Source organism: Rhinopithecus roxellana, chromosome 5 (genome assembly GCF_007565055.1).
Source record: "Rhinopithecus roxellana isolate Shanxi Qingling chromosome 5, ASM756505v1, whole genome shotgun sequence".
Taxonomy (NCBI): Eukaryota; Metazoa; Chordata; class Mammalia; order Primates; family Cercopithecidae; genus Rhinopithecus; species Rhinopithecus roxellana.
The window spans coordinates 93,241,184-93,256,819 of NC_044553.1; the positions used below are offsets into that span (position 1 = coordinate 93,241,184).

At 39.3% G+C, this 15,636-nt stretch overlaps 2 pseudogenes across 2 annotated transcripts; both read left to right on the plus strand.

Moving 5' to 3' along the window:
- The first annotated feature begins 2,801 nt into the window (after window positions 1–2,801).
- On the plus strand, window positions 2,802–4,228 carry LOC104662166 (annotated as a pseudogene). Its single transcript, XR_747950.2, has one exon. The product of XR_747950.2 is annotated as a eukaryotic translation initiation factor 2 subunit 3 pseudogene (transcript).
- Window positions 3,052–4,247, plus strand: LOC115897687 (annotated as a pseudogene). Its single transcript, XR_004057460.1, has one exon. The product of XR_004057460.1 is annotated as a eukaryotic translation initiation factor 2 subunit 3 pseudogene (transcript).
- Window positions 4,248–15,636: the final 11,389 nt, after the last annotated feature.

Below are 15,636 nucleotides of genomic sequence, written 5' to 3' on the forward strand. Positions count from 1 at the left end.
GCACAATCATGGCTCACTGCAGTCTTGACCTCCCAGACCCAATCGATCCCTCCATCTCAGCCTTCCAAATAGCTGAGACTACAGGCATGTGCCACCACTTCCATCTAATTTTTGTATTTTTTGTAGAGACAGGGTTTCACCATGTTGCCCAGGCTGGTCTCGAACTCTTGGGCTAAAGGGATTCACCTGCCTCAGCCTTCCAAAGTGCTGGGATTATAAGTGTAAGCCACCATGCCTGGCCTTATTTTCCTTTTAATGGCTGTGGAATCTGCCATGATATTTCCTGTGCCATTGCTGGCATTGATGATTTTTGTCTTGTCTCTGTTAATCTGTGTCATTATTGCTAGAGGTTTATCAAGTTTATTTTTTCCTCTCCAGGCAGGAGCCTCTGTGCCAGCCCCATGGTTCTTTCTTTTATTTGTTTGTTTGTTTGTTCTGTTTGTTTGTTTTTGAGAAGGGGTCTCACTCTGCCTCCCAAGCTGCAGTGCAGTGGCACAATCTCAGCTCACTGCAACCTCTGCCTCCCAGGTTTAAGTGATTCTCCTGTCTCAGCCTCCTGAGTAGCTGGAATTACAGGCATGCGCCACCACACTGGGCTACTTTTGTATTTTTAGTGGAGATGGAGTTTCACCAGTTTGGTCAAGCTGGTCTCAAACTCCTGACCTCAGTTGGTCCACCCACCTCAGCCTCTCAAAGCACTGGGATTACAGGCGTGAGCTGCTGTGCCCAGACCCATGATTCTTTCTTAAGTGTGATTACCAGAATAGTCACTGCCTTGCAGTAAGCTTTCAGTAAATATTTGTTACCTGACTTTTGACTGTTGACAAAAATAAGTACCCCCGCAGACAAAATAAACAAATAAATAATTGTCTATTAGCATTACATGATACTTATATTTTGCTCATTTGGTATTGACATAAGAAAGTGTTTTAACACATTTTATCATGTCTACAAAAAATTTATTGAGACCTCTTTTGTGCCTGAAGTCTCAATAAATTTTGAGTTGTGCCAGGCATGGGATATGATAGATAAGACAACAGAGAATGCCCATGCCTTAGGGAGCTTATATTCAGTGGGTAAGAAAGTCAGCCAAAAATATGTGTCAGACAGTAATAAGTGATATGAAGAAAATTAACTGGAAATGGAGGGTGAGAAACTGGAGCATGACGGAAGTACTATATTAAATAAAGTGGTTAAGGAAGGCCTTTCTCTGAGGAGATGGCAGTTTGATAATAACCAAAATAAGGTGAGGGACCCACCAATATGAAAGGAAAAAGTGGGAAGATGTTTATAATGTAAAGGGTGATATGAAAGGAGACTATTTTAGGTAGAAGACAAAGGTCTGGAGTCAGAAAGAAGTTAGGGGTATTTGAGGAAGGAAAGGTAGATGTTGAAATCAGAAAGTTAGCAAGGACCATATTATGTAGACCCTCATAGGCCATAGTAAGGAGTGCAGATTTTATTGAGAGTGTAACAACCTGTCATTAGAGTTTTGAATTCAGGGGTTGGAATGAAGATATAACCCGATTTGTTTTGAAAATGTTAGTCTGCCTACCGTAAGGTAAAATGACTATAAAGATTCAATAGTGGGGTCTGGCACGGTGGCTCATGCCTGAAATCCCAGTACTTTAGGATGCTGAGGCAGGCAGATCACTTGAGGTCAGGAGTTCAAGACCAGCGGTGAAACCCCGTCTCTACCAAAAATACAGAAATTAGCTGGGTGTGGTGGTGCACACCTGTAGTCTCAGCTACTCAGGGGGCTGAGGCAGGAGAATCACTCTTGAACTTGGGAGGTGGAGGTTGCAGTGAGCCGAGATCCCACCACTGCACTCCAGCCTGGGCAACAGAGTGAGACTCCATCTCAACAAAAATAAATAAAATAAAATAAAATAAAATAAAGTAAAATAAAAAGGATTCAACAGTGGAACCACAGTTTTGATGACTACCAAAGACCATTACATAATTTTCAAGTCTCACGTTGAAACTGGATATGAGAATTTTGGAATTTAGATGGCATGTTATAGCTCCTTTGAGGGACACCTAAAGAAAGCTTTCGGCTTCCAAATTATGAAAGACTGACTTGGTGGAATATTTGAAGGTTAAAATTTGTTTCTTATTAACTCATGTAGTTCACTTAGGACTAAAAATTATTTATGCCAACTGTATGCAAATGCGGCCATATGCTAAGCACTGAACCCTTTGTGTTCTAAGAAGATATCTTAGAATTTGCATATACAGTAAAGGACATCAGTCAGCAATTGTTCCCATGGTATTCATTTTTAAAAAGAATGTGTTGTGTTTATTTGTTGACTAGCAATGATGCCTCCTATTTCCAGTACTTATTTGAAACTGTTTTATTCTGCAGTCTAATTAAGATCATGCTTAAACTAAGTTAAATAGGTTTTTGTTTCTGTATGCTCTATCATTGTTGCCAAAACGTGTTCTTCATGACATTACTGCTAATAGATGCTCTATGAAAATAAAAACTGCTTCTGTAATTAAATAACCTTTAGGAACACATGTCTTCTCTCAACAAATTAAGAATGCATATTAGAAAATACAAAGTTCTAAGATGTTCCACAGTTAGGAAATTTTGTTTTTATATGTGCTGAATCTTCCATTTATCAATCTAGACTACATAATTTTCACTTATATCAACATATCAAAGAATTAGTGTTCTACAAAACAGCTTTCAAAAATGTTATTCTAGGTTGTTCAGTTAGTCATGTTGTTTCCAGACGCTTTCCCTCATTTCATTCCTTGTGTCCTAAGTACTGTTTTAAAACCCACAAGGCGCTCTTCAGGCAACATGGCGGGTGGAGAAGCTGGAGTGACTCTGGGGCAGCTGCATCTTTCGCGTCAGGATCTCACCACATTGGACGTTACCAAGTTGACACCACTTTCACACGAAGTTATCAGCAGCAGACAAGCCACAATTAATATAGGTACAATTGGTCATGTAGCTCATGGGAAATACACAGTCGTCAAAGCTATTTCTGGAGTTCACACAGTCAGGTTCAAAAATGAACTAGAAAGAAATATTACAATCAAGCTTGGATATGCTAATGCTAAGATTTATAAACTTGATGACCCAAGTTGCCCTCGGCCAGAATGTTATAGATCTTGTGGGAGCAGTACACCTGATGAGTTTCCTACAGACATTGCAGGGACCAAAGGGAACTTCAAATTAGTCAGACATGTTTCCTTTGTTAACTGTCCTGGCCATGATATTTTGATGGCTACTATGCTGAATGGTGCAGCAGTGATGGATGCAGCTCTTCTGTTGATAGCTGGTAATGAATCTTGTCCTTAGCCTCAGACGTCTGAACACCTGGCTGCTATAGAGATCATGAAGCTGAAGCATATTTTGATTCTACAAAATAAAATTGATTTGGTGAAAGAAAATCAGGCTAAAGAACAATACGAGCAGATCCTTGCATTTGTCCAAGCTACAGTAGCAGAGGGAGCTCCCATTATTCCAATTTCGGCTCAGTTGAAATACAATATTGAAGTTGTTTGTGAGTACACAGTAAAGAAAATTCCAGTACCCCCAAGAGAGTTTACTTCAGAGCCCCAGCTTATTGTTATTAGATCTTTTGATGTCAACAAACCTGGCTGTGAAGTTGATGACCTTAATGGAGGTGTAGCTGGTGGTAGTATCCTAAAAGGAGTATTAAAGGTGGGCCAGGAGATAGAAGTAAGACCTGGTATTGTTTCCAAAGATAGTGAAGGAAAACTTATGTGTAAACCAATCTTTTCCAAAATTGTATCACTTTTTGCAGAGCAGAATGATCTGCAATATGCTGCTCTAGGTGGTCTTATTGGAGTTGGAACAAAAATTCACTCCACTTTGTGCGGGGCTGACAGAATGGTGAGGCAAGTACTTGGTGCAGTCGGAGCTTTACCTGAGATATTCACAGAATTGGAAATTTCCTATTTCCTGCTTAGACGGCTTCTAGGTGTACACACTGAAGGAGACAAGAAAGCAGCAAAAGTTCAAAAGCTGTCTAAGAATGAAGTGCTCATGGTGAACATAGGATCCCTGTCAACAGGAGGGAGAGTTAGTGCTGTCAAGGCCGATTTGGGTAAAATTGTTTTGACCAATCCAAAGTGCACAGAGGTAGGAGAAAAAATTGCCCTTAGCCAAAGAGTTGAAAAACACTGGCGTTTAATTGGTTGGGGTCAGATAAGAAGAGGAGTGACAATCAAGCCAACAGTAGATGACTGAAGAATACCAGTTAAATAATACATTCGGATGGAGTTGGAAATTGGAATTTCTCTTAACAACCAAGGGGTTTATTTTCAAAGCAATATTGGGGAATTGATTTCACAGTTCGTTACCTTAGTAGGTAATTGTAAGGTTATTCTCTTTTTTTTTTTGTTATGAAAACTTAGGGACTACAATTAATATAAAAATTGGCATAATGTTGGATTAAATCTACATTTTGGCAGAAGTTAAGCATTCCCACATAATGTCAAAGTTATACATCATGCAGTTTTGTTTTTTTTGTTTGTTTTATTTTCTTTTGTTTTTGAGTCTGGTTCTGTTGCCCAGGCTGGAGTGCAGTGGTGTGATCCCCAACCTCTGCCTCCCGGGTTGAAGCGATTCTCCTGCCTCAGCCTCCCGAGTAGCTGAGATTACAGGTGTGCGCCACCACACCTCGCTAATTTTTATATTACCAGTAGAGACGGGGTTTTGGCATGTTGGCCAGGCCGGTCTCTCTTGACCTCAGGGTGATCAGTCCACCTCAGCCTCACAAAGTGCTGGGATTACAGGCATGAGCCACCTTGCCCAGACCACATCATACACTTTGAAATGAAACTTTGCCACAACCAGCCTTTGCTGTGGCACACACATATATCACTGAAGCTGCTTGAAATAAAGTTTTTTTTTTCTTTTTCATGATTCGTCTTTGAGTACCTCCAGGCTGAAGGACTGTTGTACCAGTTAAAACTTAAAGGCACAAATTCTCCTTGAAGAACTTCTTCCTTTTCTTTGGCTCCATATTTTATGTTGCTTTATCATTGAAATTTTGCATGAAAAGGAAATTAATGGGTTCAAATGAAATTGTCCTTTGAAGCATGATTACTTGTTCCCATGGACAGATATTTTTCTCCCCTTGCTCTTCCTGGCCTGAAACACAGGAAACCAGAGTCAGAAGTTATCTCCCTCTCCCTGTCATGCCTTGAGATTTTTTTCTGCATTGTTTTATGCCTGAAATCCAATAGTCTTCCTCCACTGGAAAATACTGTTATACCAAATAATTCTAGATGAGTAACAAAGATCTTCCTAGGCCTTCATTTTATGTTTTTTCTTAACTGTTAAGACTGTGACACAGATTATAATATTACTAATTTTTGGAAGTTTCGAAAGGTCAAGAAGTAAAAGATGTTAGAAAGTAGTGAGTAAGTCCTTTTGATTTTTAACTTATTCCCCATGTCCCTATACTTGTGTGCTTTTCCCTTTTTTTTTTTTTGAAACGGAGGCTCACTCTGTCACCTAGGCTAGAGTACAGTGGCACAATCTTGGCTCACTGCAACTTCTGCCTCCCTGGTTCAAGTGATTCTCATGCTTCAGCCTCCCATGTAGCTGAGATTACAGGCATGTGTCACCATACCCGGCTAATTTTTGTGTTTTTGGTAGAGATGGGGTTTCACTATGTTACCAAGGCTGGTCTTGAACTCCTGACCTCAGGTGATCTGTCTGCCTCTGCCTTCCAAAATGCTGGGATTACAGGCGTGAGCCACTGTGCCCGGCTTATTTTTCTTTATGTTTTTGCTTCATAAGAGGTTCTGTTGAGCAGTGATTTACAACTCACTGACAATAGAATTGCTGGGGAAGCTTTAAAAAAAAAAAAAAGATGCCCCACAGAGATTCTGATTTTAATTGTTCTGATTTAATTGGAATGGTTTTGCTAGACCTGGTATTCTTAGTTAACAGGTTTTTTTTCTTTTATTACTTTGAATATATTATGCTACTCCCTTCTGATATGAAAGGTTTCTGCTGAGAAATCCACTGATAATGTTATGGCAGTTCCCTTATATATGATGAATTGCTTTTCTCTTGCTGCAAAGTTTGATTATAATGAATGTTGGTAGGGTTCTTTTTTGGTTCTATCCTAGTTGGAGTCTTTTGAGCTTGTCAAATTTGTATATCCATTTATTTCTTTAAATTTAGAAAGTTTTTCTACCATTATATCCTTGCTCTTTTCTCCTTCTTAAATTCTATAATGTGAATATTGGTCACTTGATAGTATCCTATATTAGGCCATTCTCACATTTCTATAAAAATATCTGAGACTAGGTAATTTATGAAGAAAAAAGGTTTAATCAGCTCATGGTTTGGCAGGCTGTACAGAAAGCATGGTGGCATCTGCTTCTGGGGAAGCCTCAGAAAACTTACAATTATGGCAGAAGACAAAGCGGGAACAGACATCTTACATGAAAGGAGCAGGACCAAGAGAGAGAATGAGGAGGTGCTACACACTTTTAAACAAGATCTCATGATAATTCACTCACTAACTATCATGAGAAAAGTACTGAGGGGATGGTGATAAACCATTCATGAGAATTCTGTCCCCAAGATCCAATCACCTTCCACCAGGCCCCACCTTCAACACTGGGGATTACAATTTAACATGAGATTTGGGTGAGGACACAGATCAAAACCATATCATTCCACCCCTGGACTCTCCCAAATCTCATGTTCTTCTCACATTGCAAAATTCAATTATGCCTTCCCAACAGTTCTCCCAAAGTCTTAACTCATTCTAGCATTAACTAAAATGTCCAAAATCCAAAGTCTCATCTGAGACAAGACTAGTCCCTTCTACCTATAAGCCAGTGAAACAAAAAACAAGTTAGTTGCTCCCAAGATATAATGGGGGTATAGGCATTGGGCAAATATTCCCATTCCAAAAGGGAGAAATAGACCAAAAGAAAGGGGCTACAGGCCCCATGCAAGTCTGAAACCCAACAGGGCAGTTATTAAATCTTAATGCTCCAAAATAATCTCCTTTGACTCTGTGTCTCACATACTTGCAGCATTGCTGCAAGGGTTGGGCTCCCAAAGACTTGGGCAGCTCTGCTTCTGTGGCTTTGCAAGGTTCAGCCCCCATGGTTTCTCTCATGGGCTGGAGTTGTGTGCCTGAAGCTCCTCCATACTGAAGATGCAATCTATCTGTGGGTCTACCATTCTAAGGTGTGGAGGATGGTGGCCCTCTTCTCACTGCTCTGCTAGGCAGTGCCCCAGTGGAGAGTCTGTGTGGGGGATCCAACCCCATGTTTCCTCTCTGTACTGACCCAATAGAGGTTCTCCATGAGGGCTCCAACTCTGCAGGAGGATTCTGCCTGGAGATCCAGGCTTTTCAGTACAGTTTTTGAAATCTTGATGAGGCTCCCAAGCCTCAACTCTTGCATTCTGTGTACCCACAGGCTTAACACCAGGTGGAAGTCACCAAGGCTTATGGATTGCATTATCTGAAGCAGCAGCCTGAGCTGTACCTGGGCCCCTTTGAGCCACAACTGGAGCTGGAGCAGCTGGAAAACAGGGAGCAATGTCCCCAGGTTGCACAGGGAAGTGGGCCCTGGACCTGATCCATGAAACCATTCAGTCCTCCTAGGTCTCTGGGCCTGTGATGAGAAGAGCTGACGAGAAAGTCTCTGAAATGCTTCTGAGGCCTTCTTTGTAAAATTTCTTCAGCCCACTTGATTTCCACCCCTGAAAATAGGCTTTTCTTTTCTACCATATGGCCAAGCTGCAAATTTTCCAAACTTACGCTCTACTTCCCTGTTAAATATAAATTCCAGTTTCAGATCATGATGTGGTTTGGCTGTCTCTTCACCCAAATACCATCTTGAATAGTAACTCACATAATTCCCACATGTTGTGGGAGGGACCTGGTAGGAAGTGGTTGGATTGTGGGAACAGTTCTTTCCTGTGCTGTTCTCCTGGTGGTGAGTGGGTCTCATGAGATCTGATGGCTTTAAAACCAGGAGTTTCCCTGCACAAGCTCTCTCGGCCTGCCACCATCCACGTAAGATGTGACTTGCTCCTCTTTGCCTTCTGCCATGATTGTGAGGCCTCCTAGCCACATGGAACTGTGCGTACAATTAAACCTCTTTATTTTGTAAATTAAAGAGGGTAATGTCTCGGATATGTCTTTACCAGCAGCCTGAAAATGGACTAATACAGGTCATTTCTTTTCTCACATATATAAGCATAGGTTGTTAGAAGCAGCCAGACCACATCTTGAATGCTTTGCTGCTTAGAAATTTCTCTGGTGAGATACCTTAAATCATCTCTCTCAAGTTCAAAGTTCCACAGATTCCTAGAGCAGGGGCACAATTTAGCCAGTCTCTTTGCTAAAGCATAGTAAAAGTGATCTTTGCTCCAGTTCCCAATAAGTTGCTCATTTCCATCTGAGAATTCCTCAACATGGACTTCATTGTCCACCTTGCTATCAGAATTTTGATCACAATTTAAAAAGTCGCTGAGAAGTTTCAAGTTTTCCTTCATCTTTCTGTCTTCTTCTGAGCCCTCTACACTCTTCCAACCTCTGCTTATTACCCAGATAAAAAGCCACTTCCACATTTTTAAGTATCTTTATAGCAATGCCCCACTCTTGGTACCAGTTTTCTGTATTAGTTTGTTCTCGCACTGCTATAAAGAAATACCTGAGACTTGATATTTATAAAGAAAACAGGTTACATTGACTCACAGTTCTACAGGCTGTACAGGAAGCATGGCAGCATCTGCTTCTGGGGAGGCCTCAAGAAACTTACAATCATGGTGGAAGGCAAAGCAGGAGCAGGGGTCTTACATGGCAGGAGCAAGACTGAGAGAGAGAATGAGGAGGTGCTACATACTTTTAAACAACCATATCTCATGATAAGTCACTCACTCCTGTCATGAGAACAGCACAGAGGGTATGGTGCTAGACCATTCATGAGAACTCCACCTCCATGATCCAATCACCTCCCACCACGCCCACCTCCAACATTGAGGATTATAATTCAACATGAAATTTGAGTGGGGACACAGATCCAAATGATATTATGTCCCATAAGTTCCCCAAGCACTCTTCACTCATCTTCATTCTTTTTACCTTTTTGCTCCTCTGACTTGATGATTTCAGATGACCTGTCTTCCAGTTTGCTGATTCTTTTTTTTTTTTTTTTTTTGCCTGATCAAGTCTGCTGATGAACCTCTGTAGTAATTTATTTTAAGTTCAGTTGTATTTTTCAGTGCCAGAATTTGTTAGGTTCTTTTTAAAAATAGTTTCTCTTTTGTTTTATATTCTCATTTTGTTCATGCATTATTTTCTTTATTTCATTTAATTGTTGACATGTGTTTTCTTTTATCTCATTGAGAATCTGTATGACAGTTATTAAAAAAACTTTTTTTGAGGCAGGGTCTCACATTTTTGCCCAGGCTGGAGTTCAGTGGCAAGATCATAGCTGACTGCAGCCTCAGTCTCCCTGGGCTTCGGTGATCCTCCCACCTCTGCCTCCTGAATAGCTGGGACCACAGGGGCACACCACCACAGCCAGATAATTTTTGTAGAGATGAGGTTTCACCCAACTAGTCTTGAACTCCTGGGCTCAAACAACACACCCACCTTGGCCTCCCAAAGTGCTGGGATTACAGGTGTGAGTCACTGCATCTGGCCTATTTAAAATTCTTTGTGGCAGCTGATAGATCTGCATTTGTCAGGCAGCTGATAGATCTGCATTTCTTTAAGATCAGTTTCTGAATTTTATTTTTCCTTTGATTGGACCATGATTCTTGTTTCTTTGTATGCCTTGTAATCTTTTATTGAGATTTGGGTATTTGTAAAAGCAACCACCACTCCTAGTCTTTGTGCAGATGAAGTTCACCAATCAGCCTAGCTAGAGATTCTACAGCCTCTCAAACCTTCTCTGATTTCTTATTTCCCTTGGCATCTGCCTGCAAAATTGCAGCTTTAATGTATGGCAGTGCTTATCTCTGTTTTGACTGGCTTCCAAATTATGCTTTTGATTCATCAAGAAAGACCGAAACTAGTCCCTCTGGCGGTTCCCACGCAACTTAGAACGCTGGATGCATGATTCACTCCAGAAGAAGGAGCTTGAGTTTGAGGGGTTTCCTCCTGGTTGCACTGTGCTAAGCCACATGGAGAGGGGGCATGGATGAGCAAGCAAAACATATGAACTTTCTTAACACCTTTTACTTGAATCTCTTCTTGGTTTTACATTAGCCTGTGTGCTATAACTTCTGAACTGGTCTCACAATTTCTCAGAGGTATTCTGGTGCACATATCATTGTTAACTTGGTGTCTCTGTAGAGCAAGGAAAGCCTGGAGCTTCCTGGTTCGTCATCTTACTGACACCACTTCCCAGTTTCATATTTCTTTTGTTTGTTTGTTTTTTGTTTGTTTATTTGTTTGTGACAGGGTCTCGCTCTGTCACCCAGGGTGGAGTGCAGTGGCACCATCTCGGCTCACTGCAACCTTCACCTCCCAGATTATCCTGCCTCAGCCTCCCAAGTAACTGAGATTACAGCCATGCACCACCACACCCAGCTAATTTTTGTATTTTTACTAGAGACGGGGTTTTGCCATGTTGTCCAGGCTGGTCTAGAACTCCTGACCTCAAGTGATCAGCCCACCTTGGCCTCCCAAAGTGTGATAATTCTTTTGAAAATTTGACAATAAGAGATTTGATTTAAGTTGTTTGGTTGTTTAAAAAAATACACAGTTTGAATAAACTATATGTTTCAAAATTTTACCAGTAGTTTAAAAAATTGTATAATGAATGGGTTCAAAACCTGCTTGTGTGACCCTAGGATATTTCTTTAGTTTTAGTTTTCTCATAGGGTTGATGTGAACATTAATTGAGTTAATATACATAAAGCACTTAGAAGAGTACCTGATGCATGATAAGCACATATAAACGTTGTATTTGTTCCAGAAACATAGTCAATTCTCCTTGCTCTCTGACAATGGCTGTTTTATTCATAGGTAAGAACAAATTCTGTGTAATGGAATCATAATAGGTTTCAATGTATAATTTTCATCTATGTTGTAGAAGGTAATGGTTTTTAATTTTTGCAAATTCACAATTACTATTCTGTCATTAATATCAGCCATCCTGCAGTTATTCAGTTCAACAAATATTTACTATGGGGTTACTATGTATTGGAATATAGACTCTGCTCTTCAAGAGATGACAATCTAGTGAGGGAGAAGGATAGGCTTTGGACTCTTTGTATGTATATATGACTGAGTTCTTGAAACTCACATATCAGAACTAACTCCAACTACAGTTTGTAGGCCTTAGGGATCTTTCACTGAAGCAGACTATTTAATTGCTCCTCCCCAAATCTGCATCCTATAGTATACCTTTATTTCTTTATGTTAAGTTTGTTGGTTGGGCACAGTGCTTACACCTGTAGTCCTGGTACTTTGTGAGGCTGAGGTGGATGGTTTACTTGAAGCCAGGATTTCGAGACCAGCCTGGCCAGAATTTGTTTGGCCAGAATATGATCTGGCTAATATGGTGAAACCCCATTTCTACTAAAAAAAAAGAAAAAGAAAAAGAAAAATACAAAAATTAGCTAGGCGTGGTGGCACGTGCCTGTAGTCCCAGCTACTCGGGAAGCTAAGGAATGAGAATTGCTTGAACCTGGAAGGTGGAGGTTGCAGTGACCTAAGATTGCGCCACTGCACTCCAGCCTGGGCGAGAGTGAGACTCTCCAAAAGAAAACAAAATAGAACAAAATAAACAAAAATTTGTTGCACTCTTGGTGTGAAAATTTTGAGAAGATGTTCCTTTCAAGAATGCTCAGCCTTCTGAGGAGTGCCAACTACTCAGAAATATTAACATATTGGTGGAAGTGCCATTTTCTACCAGTGCAACTCTGTAAGTACAAGCCTCTGTAAATATGATCATTCACTTTTAGAGTTTAGTGTTTTCTGAGGAAACAGATATTAAAATATCCAAGAGCTTCTCCTAAAACCATCCTGATTCAACTTGTTATAAGGTTAAGAGGAAGCACCATCTCTTCTCTCCCTCATAGTGGATAGGGTGGTGTAGCAGTACCAGTAGGAGATAGGCATATAGCTTGGGAATGCATAGGATACCAACTACTTTCTCCAAAAGAACACTCCCTAACAGCCTCTTCAACCCCTCAGTACTTTTTTATATAGCCAGAAGATGAGCATTAGCTGATGTTTTAGAAGTACACAATCTCTTAGCATTTCCTGAATAGGCATCACACCACCTGACTTTAGACTGTAGGAGTATTTGGCACCTCTTACATTGAGGTTAGCCCTTAGGGATTCTCTAAAAACCCCAAGGTGATAGTTGACATTCTTTCTTGTTCCTGATTTTAAAATGACTTATTCTAATGTTTTGTCACTTAAAATGATATTTGCTGTAAATTTTTGGAGATACCTTTTTAAAAAAATTAGATTAAGAAGTTTCCTTTTATCCCAAGTTTACTATGAGAGTTTTTATTCTTTTTTTTTTTTTTTTTTGTGAATAGGTGTTGAATTTTATCAAATACTTTTCTCATCAATTGATCAATTGCAATGATCGCATGGGTTTTCTCCTTTAATCTGCTTATATGGTACATTACATTTATAGATTTTCTAATGTTAAAACAATCTTGCATTCTCCAAATGAACCCAACTTGGTCATGATGTTAGTATTTGCAATATACTATTTGACTTAGTTTTCTAGTATTTTGTTTAAGACTTTACCATTTATGTTGGTGAATTCGCTTGGTCTGTAATTTTCCTTTCTCATACATTTCTTGTTCAATTTGTCAAATATATGTTATAAGACCCACTATTCAGGCTTTCTGTCTTCTTGTACCAGTTTTGATGTTACCTTTTTCTAATAATTTGTTATTTTGTCTATTTTCAACTTATTATTTTATTGTTATTTCAAATGTATTAGTGTAAAATTATTGGTAGATTTATTGTATTTCTTCTTAATATCTGCTGTTCATATAGCTGTGGTCCCTGGTTCCTTTTTAAATTCTTAGGAGTATATATTTATGCCTTTTTCCCTTATTCGATCTCTTCAGTAGTTGTCTATTTGAGTAGTCTTTTCAAAGAACCAAGTTTTGGCTTTGTTGATTGTCTCTATTTCATTCTTCTTTTTTATTTTATTAATTTCTACTCAACATTTTTTATTTCTTTAATTCTATTTGCTTTAGGGTTATTTGCCTTTTCCCTAATTTCTTAAGTTAGATGCTTAGGTCTTTAAATATAAGCCATTCTTCTGTCTAGTAAGATTACAAATTTCTCTTACAGTATACTGTTATTGTATTCTGTAAATTTTGTGGCATAGTTATTGTTCAATGTTAAGTATTTTTAAATGTTCTATTATAATATCATTTTAATCTATTTATTATTTAAAAGTATGCTTAAAAATTGTAATGTATGTAGTTTAAAATTTATCTTTCTGTTATAAATTTCAAACTTAATTACCTTATGGTCAAATAATATAATTTTCATATAGAGTCTCCGAAGTTTCTTTGATGTTTGAATTATAATACTATTTGTACAGGTTTAGAAATTTTTGCTTTACATATTTTGAAGTTACATTGTATTTTCTAGGCAAACAATATTTTATTTATCATTTAGTGACCTTTTAAAAGTTATTTTTCTCAATTTAATTATAACTATCACAGCTTTATTTTGACATTTATATTTTCCCAAAGAGAGGGTTTTATATGCTTTATTTGCTACTATTCAATACAAGCATCCTGTTAGTCAAAGTTCGAGCCAACTCAGCTCACAGGTGGCTGGTCTCTCTCAGGTCTGGCCCATTTATAGTTACCTTCTTTTATGGCACACCTCTTCCTAATAGAAGATAAATTCCATAGTGGCAGGAATGCTTATTTTGTTCCCTTTTCATCCTCAGCATTTATGACAGTACCTGGTACTAATTGGTGCTCAAAAAATGTTTAAGTGAATGAACAAATGACTCCATTTAAAATTTTTCCACTGCTAACATAACTTCCTCACTTCTTTTAAAGCATTTTCACACTTTTGTTCACCTTTCTGGCTGGAAGTAAAACTTTAACAATAGTAACAGTTTTTAAATACTTAACAACACTCAGGGGCTATTCTAACATCTGTGTGTTAATTATTTATTATCAAAATCCTACCAGGCAGGCACTATCATTATTGCCATAGAAGAGAAAACAGGCAAAAAAAATTACTTGTTTAAGATTATGCAGCTACAGCCAGACATGGTGGCTCATGCCTGTAATTCTAGCACTTTGGGAGGCCAAGTGAATGGATCACATGAGGCCAAGAGTTCAAGACCAGCATGGCCAACATGGCAAAACCTCATCTCTACTAAAAATACAAAAAAAAAAAAAAAAAAATTAGCTGGGCATGATGGCACATGCCTGTAATTCCAGCTACTCAGGAGGCTGAGGCATGAGAATCACTTGAACCCGGGAGGCGGAGGTAGCAGTGAACCAAGATGGTGCCATTGCGCCCCAGCCTGGGTGACAGAGCAAGACTCTGTCTCAATAAATAAATAAATAAAGATTATGCAGCTACTAAATGGCAGAGCTAGGATTTGAACTAGGCAGTATAAATCCAGAGTCTTATCTTCTTATACTACCTATAAAGTGAGGTGTTTTGTGTTTTTATAGAAGAAAAAATTAAAGTTGCTTCATATTTTAACTCTCAGAGGCTAATCGTATTTCCCAGTTCCGAAATCTTGGAAGTCACATATCTCATTTTTGACCACATGAAACACTAAAATTAATTTCAAAATAAAAAAAAAAAAGAGGCTATTACAGTCATTCAAGTGAAGGGTGACCATAACTAGATTGAGAATGGTGGTGATGGTGGGATGAACAGGTTTAAGAACTATTTAGGAGCAAAAACCAACATGACAGGCTTATGGACCCATATAGTTTTAGGTAAGCAGGAGGGAGATACTGTGGCTGACTCATGACTTGAACATGCATAGTTGGGTAGAGAGAGTAGCAGGCACTGGGGAGCACTGAAGGAGGAAAAGTTGGGGGTGGGGAAGAATCACAAATTCCATTTTGGTTAGGTTGAGTAGTCACATATATAGGTCTAGAGCTCAAAAGAGGAGAGGAGGAGAGGGCCTAGGACTGAGACTTGAGCAACTCTGACATTCAAAGGCCAGGAGGAGAATGAGCTTGCAAAGGGAGTAGAGAATGAACAGGTAGGAGGGTTGGAGGAAACAGGAGAATATTGATTCTCAGAAGCCAAGGAAACACTTTTCAGAAGCAGAAATGGTAAGTGCCCCACTCCAGGCCCATGAGAACTTTGGGATGCTCTTTCTTGCCTCCTGAGATGTGTGGCATCGATGCTCGTTGTTGGGCCCCACCCCAACTTCTGCTCTAGCACACTGGGTAATGCAGGTGACTTCTTCCCCAGGCTTGCTGTCTCCTGAGCTTCCACCCAAAACAGAGCCTAGGTCTTCACTACTCTAGGATCTGGATCCCTGAAGTAATGGTTAAATGATGTAACATGCAAAATAGCTTTTTGAAATTTCAATTGCATATTCCACCCCACTGAGATGTATTTGGTCTTATTTCAAATACAATTTGCTTCAGCTCCTAGAATATTTACTCCAGGCTTTCAGAGGCTTTAT